The sequence below is a fragment of the Orcinus orca genome, chromosome 17 (genome assembly GCF_937001465.1).
Source record: "Orcinus orca chromosome 17, mOrcOrc1.1, whole genome shotgun sequence".
NCBI classification, from domain to species: Eukaryota; Metazoa; Chordata; class Mammalia; order Artiodactyla; family Delphinidae; genus Orcinus; species Orcinus orca.
Window position 1 is genome coordinate 20,453,283 of NC_064575.1, and position 8,912 is coordinate 20,462,194.

General features: G+C 35.1%; 1 long non-coding RNA gene across 1 annotated transcript in view; it reads right to left on the reverse strand.

Moving 5' to 3' along the window:
- The window catches only part of LOC117196886 (uncharacterized), a 40,037-nt gene that overhangs the window by 15,248 nt on the left and 15,877 nt on the right, over positions 1 to 8,912 (reverse strand). The window contains exons 2-3 of the long non-coding RNA XR_004477300.2: positions 3,844 to 3,911; positions 2,169 to 2,291 (exon numbers count right to left, since the gene is read on the reverse strand). This is a non-coding gene — a long non-coding RNA (uncharacterized LOC117196886). The remainder of the gene's footprint in view (positions 1 to 2,168; positions 2,292 to 3,843; positions 3,912 to 8,912) is intronic.

The window sequence follows — 8,912 nt, forward strand, 5'->3', positions numbered from 1 at the left end:
CAGAACTGAATACCAAGTCTCACTCGTACTGAATACGCTATAAATATGCATTGAAAAAAAATGAATACTTATAAACTTTAATTTTCCTTACATCAACAATTAAGTGAAAGGGCTAAGAAAACAGAATCTTAGTAGAGCTAAAAACATGTATCCTGCTTAAGAATTTCCTTAATCAGCACCCACTAGGGTCTGAACCTATTTTTATTTTTGTACCAGTTAAGTATAAAGTTAAGTAAGGAATAAGGCCAGATGGAGAATACAATATATTCTTGTGGATTTGTTTTAACCTCCCACTAGGAAACTAATAAGTTGAAGCAGGGACAGTGGTAGTAAGGAAAGAATAAAATATTCTCTGAACAATGGCTCTACTTAAATATTTCCTTAATAAATGCCACAGCATTTGGGAATTCATTAAAGGGAAGAACACTCTTTTCTATATGTTACCTGCAGCTTCAGCAAGAGGAGAGATAATTAAGAGGTTCTTTGAACGGAGCCCAACTTTCTCAGCAGCAGACTAATAGCTATGATTTTCCTAAAAAGGACTTTCCTAATAACCTATAAGCTTTCCTAATCCCTGATTCATGCCTGTTTTCTGTCTATGAATAAAAATAGAATAGTTCTGGAACCCAACCTGAAAGCGCTTAAAATTTAGAATCTCCTTTAAAAGAGAAGACAGATTGGCTCATAAGTATCTTCCCTTGCTGAATATTTTCCTTCTTGTCCCCTATTTCTCACCTTTTGCAGGGCTCCAATTCCAGATAGCAATTTTTAGTACACATTCATAATATTTACCTTAAAATTGGGGTGCATTCTAAAGAAGTTGATTAATTTAGTTAAAAATTTTGATTGTGGTTGTGGTTGCACTACTCTGCTTATTTACCAAATGTCATCAAAACAATGACTGAAAGAGGTGAATTTTGTTTTACGTAGGTTATATTTTTGTTATAACTCAATCAACTGTGAAAGAATTGTTTTGGGATTTTGCTATAAATTGTGTAGAGTGCAGAATTGAAATCTAGGGTTATCTTACACAGATGTAGGTGTAGGTAGATGATAGATGATAGATATATAGCTAGAGATAGATAAACCTTTTGTTGTTTTCTCCATAGAAATGTTTATTTCTGGATATCCTGTATTTTACTTATTATTTTATATGGATTTTCTTTTCCATTTATTTATTAGGAGCTAAATTTCAGCAGTGAAGAAAGACTTTTTTTTTTCATCAAGGAACTTAGATTGTAGTTGTCATAGGTATATAAGAAAGCTATTGAGTTCATTATATGACCAATTTAATGAAATCACTTATTAGTTCCAATGATTTTTCAGGTGGTTCTCTTGAGTTTTTTTCCATGTGGGTAAATCACATTATTTGAAGATTTAAAAAATTGTTTCTCTCTTTTCCAGTATTATAAGACCTCATTTCATTTTTGATTGCATTACTTAGCATTTCCAGAAAGATGTTAAGTACTAACAGTGAACTGAGTACCTTTGCCCCATTCTTAACTCTAAATGAAATTACTTCCTATTCCAACATTAAGCATGATGACAGTTAGTTAAGATACCATACATATTTATATCAAGTTAAGAAATTATTCTCCTATTCCTTTTTTGCTAAGAGTTTTCTTAAAAGGAGTATTATTAAAATTTATCAATTGCCTTTAGATCATCTATCAAAATGATCTTTGATTTTGCTCCTTTAACCTATTAGGATAATTAATTGTATTGATTCTTAATATTAAATTATACTTGTACTCTCTTTTTCACATACTGCTGTGTTTATTTGCTATTATTTCATTTAGGATGTGCATCTATCTTCAGAAGAGAAATGTTCTTTTTTGTCATATCTTTTGTTAGATTGTGTTAATAGGGTAATTTCACTGTTATGTTATAAATTGAGAATTTTCCACTTTTCTCTCTTCTATGGAACAGATAAAAGCAATGAGATTTAGCATTTTCTTGGAAGTTTTGAATAATTTGTCTATAAAAGAGTGAATCATGTACCTTTTGAAGAAAATTCTTTTACAGAATTTTACATTTCATGTTTATTGATTGACTAGATTTTTTTCTCCTTGACTCAGTTTTGGAAATTTATCATCTCCATGAACATCATAAATTTCATCAAGATATTAAAAATTACATGATATTCCCATATATGTAAAAAATCTTACCTACAACTTTGGTTATATCATCTCTTTTTTCATAATGTTTTATCTGTTTCCTCTCAATCTTGTTCATTCTCTGTGTGTGTGTCTCTCTCATTGTCAAGCCTTGTCAGATGTTTTTCTCTTTTCCTTTGAAAAAAGGAAAAAAACAGACAAGCTCTTGGACTTATTAATTTTATTTTTTTGTTTTCTGTTTCATTTCTACTCATATCTGTAAAGTTATATTTCCCTCCAAATATGTTTCTATGTGGTCTAGGATTTGTAGCAAAGGCTGTTAGTTGCCTACCCAATATTCAAGCTCATCGTTTTAGCTAAATAACAGAATCCTGATATTAATTTGGGTAGCAATACATGTTGTCTGAAAACTACATTTTTCAGTCTCCTTTGAAGTTAGGTGTGACCACGTTCCTAAAACCTGGCCAATGAAATGTAAATGGAAGGTAGTTGGTGGTACTTTCAGACAGGCTTTTTAAGGGAGTTGACTTTGCTGTCCCTAATTTCTCTTGCTGGAAGGTGGATGTTATGGTCAGAGATCCAGTAGCCACCTTGCCACTTTGAGAATGAAATCAGTGTTCAAAAGATTGTAAAGCAGAGGGATAGCAGAAGGAGCTTGAGTCTTTAGTATCATGTGAGACTCCCAAACCAGCCTTGGAATGCTTACCTCTGGAATTTTTCCAAATGAAGGAGAAATAAACTCACCACTATCATCCTGTTCTCACCATGATCTATTCTCAACATAAGAGCCATGCTTACTCCTTTAAGGGAAAATCAGATTATGGTCCTCCCTTTAACCTAGACATTATTATTTGTCTTGAATTCTATGTTGTTGATTATTGATATTGGATTTCTTGGTTTGTTTGATACCTTAGTTAGTAATATCTTTGACTATGCTTTAATTGTTAGCATTCTTCTGTCATTTAGTTTTAGGTACAACTTGTAAATTTATTATAAAATTTAACTTTTTGTTTCAATTCACTATTTAAAAATAGTGACTTTAACTGAATACTTATTATGTGCATTGTGCCATGTATTGTGGAAAGTACTGTTTTATTAATACTTATAATGATCTTATGTGATATTTTGTTCAATATTTTTCTTATCTTTTGCTTTGCTCAAGTTGTCCTTTAATCTCGGTAATGAGATTCATCTCCTGAGGGCCTGGACTAATAGAGATAGTCAGAGATTCTCTGGAATAGCAGGATTAGTCCTTTTTAGACCAGAATAGCTTGAAACAATAACATTGTTGTCAAGATGTTTACTATTTCATGTAAGAAAAGCCAATGAGCCATTCAAGTCTTGTAAAGTGAAGTATAAGCAAACTGTGAGTGTAAGCCTCAAATTATTGTCTAATATGTGAACCAGAGATTTAAGGTCAATAAACACTAGCTATTAAAATCTGTCTTTTTCTGCAATAGATGTGCCACAGATAATGAAACTAGTGTAGCTTCTAGATTTTTCCCTTTTTTAAAACTTCCTGTAATTAAAGGCTAGTCTCACACTGACTCAGTGAGTCCCTAGCCAAAATGTTAAAATGTCGGGCCATGAGTTCCCTGGCTCCACATTTAAGGACCTGAAAATATGAGAAAAAAAGTACATAAAAGGCATAAAGAGGAGATAGAACAGATTCTTGGAGATTGAATTTTTAAAATCCTATTGTTTTTGCAAATAGGCACTTACTCACCAGACATAGGTGATTATCAATTTCTGCCAGGAATGTGGTAATAAATGCCGACTTCACTTGTCACTGATCTGCTTTGGGGACAGAGAACTGTTAACCTTGAAAGCAAATGCACACCATTTACATTCTTACATAAATCTAATTAAGAATTACCAAGGAGAAGAAAAGTTTCAGCCCCACTCAAAAAACATATATAATGTTACTCTCAATCTTTTTCATCAACAGAATATTTTGCAAAGCATTATGTCATTTTGCTTTAGAGATTTCCAATAGGTATCTTCTTTTGCATATAATTTTGCTATTGGAGGAAGGAGTAAGAAAAAAGTTATAAATAGAGGAGAAAACTTACATTAAGATCAGTGTTTAAAAATTGTGAAAGGAGATTAAGGTGACAAGAGAATATTTTAAGTAGATGTTATTAATTTCAAAGTGGTGTATTTCCTTAGATTTAGCTTGACATGTAGTTAGTGACCCCACAGTTAGAAAATTCCTATTTATCTGAAAAAATGACAGAATGGAAAGTGTACAAACTAACCTATTTAACCTTAAAACCACTTTGTTATTGAAAATGTTAAAAACGATCACCTTTCAGACTTATTTTGGAATGGAATTGACCTAGAATGAAGTTTATGACTTTTGGAAAATTAATCTTGCTAGATTTTCTTTATGTTTTTAGCTTATGATGGTCTCAGATTTTGGTGACAGTCACATTAAAAAAATCATTACAGAAGTCTGCTTTTTGCTTATAAACAAAACAAAGAGAAAGATATTACTATGACCTTATCTTAATTCTCTTATGAATAGGATGAAACATATTATAACTTTTCTTTTGGAAATAATTATCATAAACCATAGCCCAAGATGTTTTAAATTAAGTTTAAAAGCATTAAATGAATACAAATAACTCCAGATTTAAAAGACAACGTTTTTCCACAGGAAGAAAATAATGGCTGTCAAAGAGTCACCAACATTCAATTCAAGCATCATCTCATAAATACAGTGTCCCAAGATGCTGGGGGACTTATAAATATAAATAAGATATGCTCTCTATCTTCAAGGAACTTTCAGTGGAGGTGACATGCAGAGCCAAAACATGTATAAAGCAAGGCAGAAAAAAATTCCCAGACTCCTTTGCAGGGACATCCCCTTCCATGTGAGCTCCCTCCCCTGCACATACAAACTCACACCTTAAAGGTTTTTCTCTGTTGATGTTCTTCAAGGATGGGTCTTTGGCTCTTATCCCCTCTAATGTTCTATATTTTCTAAGAAGTTTCTAGGTCAATGAGCCTCAAATATACAGCAACACAGACTTCTCCTTGGATCTTAAGTGAACCTTAAACACAAGTTTCCCCAAAGTGAAAGGATCTTCTCCCCAAGAACTGATTTTCTTCCAGTGTTCCCTGTCTTGGTGAATGGCACCACCACTCGTTATACACAACCCTGAAACACTGCCATCCCCCTCTCTCTCACTCTCCATTTCAAACCATCACTAAGTCTAGATGATTTTATGATCTCAGTATTTCTCAAATCTGTACACTTCTCTTTACCACCACTGACATCCCCATCACCCAAGCCACCAGTTCATACCTGAACTACTGCAATAGTCTTGTAACTGGCTACACTGCAGCCACTTTTGTTATCCTCAGGTAATTTCCCTGCTACAACCAGAGGGTTCTTTACAAAACCATGTCACCCACTTAAAACTCAGAGGTTTTCCATTTCTCTTAGAATAAAGACAAAATCTGGACACTTCCTATCACAACAGATACTCTTACCTCATTCAGCCCTTGCTTTATGTATGCCAAGTATCTCTGACTTTCTTTCATTTTTTTTTGAATAAGCCAAAGTCACTCCCACCATGAAGATTTTGCATTCTCAGCTCCCTCTACCTTTTCCCCTTTTCATCTAGTTGACTCCTATTAGTCCTTGAAATCTCAGTTTGCCTGTCAATTCCTCAGAAAAGCTTATCCCAACTACCCAGGAAAACCCTAGTTATACATTCTCAAAAAACACTTTGTTTTCTTGCAGAGCTCTTTTCCTAGTTCACAACAGTTTATCCTTATATCTTAGGGCTATTATTTAATTAATAGCTGTCTTCCCCAGTAGTCTAAGCTTTGTGAGGGCAAAAACTCTTACAGGACAGAGCAGAGTGCCAAGTTCATGGTAAGTTCTCAGTAAACATTGTTGAATGAATGGATGGATGAAGGAATGAAAGAAAAGATGGATAGATGAGCAGAGAAATTATCAAGGTAAATTAAAGGTAAAGGGAGAATTTAATTCTCAAAGTAAGGTAGGATAGGTTTCTTGAGGTCATAGCTTTTGAGCTGAACCTCATAGACTAAGAAAATGGGGAAAGTTCTTCTAGGTTAACGGGAGAAAAGTTTTTTTTTAAGTAAGAAGATATAGACGTTTTTAGATATTGTTGGCATGGTAAGTTAGCAAATGTGGCCAGAGTAGGAATTTGTGAGGCATTATATATACAAAGGGCATATAATGACGTAGTAAGAATCTTATTTAGTAGACAGTGAGACACCAGTGAAGATTTGGAGGAGGAATGCATCATATTTAACCTGTTGAAAGATAAGTTGAATTTAAAGGATGGACTAGAGAGTCAAGAGATTGGAAAGAGAAATAGTAGTTGAGAGGCTACTCAGGAAAGAGAACGGAGGTCTCAGCTTGGACTGTGGAAGTAGTGTTGGAAAGGAGAAAAGGGCTAGATATATTTCAGAGAATGAACCAATAGTATCAATAGTACTGGGTGACCATTCAAATGAGAGGAGGAAGAAGGTGATGAGATTCAAGATGCTTTGATTTCTCTGCCCATAGGCCCATGGGAGGAGGACCAGAATTAGAAAGAATAACGTTGGTGAAATAAGTTCAGACTAGAAAAAAAAATTGTATAAACGAGTATAATATCATTATAAAGATTATTGTCAGAGAATAATTGCAGTCCTACCCTTGGACCCTGGAGAGGAGACCTTGCCCAAGGACCCACAATTTAGAGGGCTCTACCCTGGTCCTGGTCTGGATATGTTTCCCTGTGGGATGAGGAATCCACAGATCTAAGAGGGATGTGCCCTGGAGTCCACTACTCATTGCTAAATCAGCTCTGGGTTCCTAAGACCCTAGAAGCCATGCCCAAATGGCCCCCAATCCACTTCTGGAATAGGTGCAGTCTTCCTCATTAGGTCCATCTTCCGATGTGCTCCCTCAGGCTCAAAAGATGCTCAAAGTATAGCTGTCTGTAAGTGTATGGATGCAGCCTGCACCTGAGGTATGGGGTTCTATACATGAGGCCCCACATGGTATTGGATAGAGCCAGGTGGTGGAGAAAAAGAGAGAGGGCAGGACTGGATGGTTCTCACCTTTAGTTATGTTCTTGGGAGGAATTCCCAGAACTCTGAAAGAAGTTTAAATTTGAACCTGGCCTTTCAGGTTTTTATGGAGGCATATTTGCCAGAGTAGAAGAATCAACTATATTGAACTGTTAAAATATCAGACATCTAAAATGTCTATACTGTTGGTGGGAATGTAAATTGGTACAGCCACTATTTTAAAAAACTAAAAATAGAGCTACCATATGATCCAGCAATCCCAATCCTGGGCATATATCCAGAGCAAAACATGGTTCAAAAGTGTACATGCACCCCAATGTTCATTGCAGCACTGTTTACAATAGCCAAGACATGGAAGCATCCTAAATGTCCATCAACAGATGAATGGATAAAGAAGATGTGGTACATATATACAATGGAATATTACTCAGCCATTACAAAGACTAAAATAATGCCATTTGCAGCACTATGGATGGACATGGAGATTATCATACTAAGTGAATTAAGTCAGACAAAGACAAATATCGTATGATATTGCTTAGATGCAGAATCTTAAAAAAATGATACAAATGAACTTATTTACAAAACAGAAACAGACTTACAGAATGAACTTATGGTTACTAGGGGGGAAGGGTGGGGGGGAAGGATAGATTGGGAGTTTTGGGGACTAACATGCACACACTGCTATATTTAAAATAGATAACCAACAAGGACGTACTATAATAAATAAATATCAGCCATCTGTTAAGATATCAGGCTTGGAGATATAGACTCAAGAGCCATCAGCATCACTGACACCACGGATATGGAGGAAGCCATCTCTGGACCAAGTGCAGGCTCAGAAGTCATTATGAAGGGTTGGATGTGGGATAGGCAGAAAGAACGGAGCCAGCGAATGAGACTTAGATGGAGCAGTCCTAAATGTAGAAGGCTGCTCAGATGAGCAGTCAGAAAGGTAGACATTCATGAAAGCCAAGGGGGAATTTCAAAAATAGCAGGATTATTAATAGTATCTTTTTATAGATAGGTCAAGCTGGATGAGAACTGAAAAGTGACCAATAGATTCTAAATGACCTTTTAAATAATTGTTGCAATGATATTTTATGGGCAGTAATAAGATCCTAAGGGATTAAGAAGGAAATGAGATGTGAGAAAAAAAAGGGTCATAAGTAATGAACATTTTCTTGAAAAATTTAGTAGTGAAGGGAATAAAAGAGAAGAATGGGGAAGTTTTTATTAGGATAGGAGACAATCAGACTTGTAACCAATGGTGTAGAAGCCATGGAAGGTGCAAGGGAGGGTAGGTAATTGATGGAACAAGCATAGCACACTTGGGAAGTAGCAGTGTTCATAAAGTGGGTTAAAGGGGGTACCGGAGTTAATCTAAAAATTAGTGGCTGCCATTATAAGTAAGTTTGGAAAGGAATAAGTGATAGCAACTGAGAGAGTTTGCATCTGGTGGTCTTCCTTTTTTCTGTGATGTACAGAGCACGTTAGAGTGCTGTTATGTGGGCAGTTTAAAAAGAGCAGAAAACTTCTGAAGTAATCACTGTTGGAAAAAAGAATAGTAAGTTAACTAATTCAATGAATTAGTGAGCAGCGTTGGACTAGTAAAGGCTGCTCTATACACTTGTCACCAAATAAAGCAAGTTTGGTCATGTCTCTCCTTGACAGCTTCATTTAGAAAGTCAGGAAATTCAAAAATAGAAAGTGGATTTTAGGTTTTCCATGTTTATT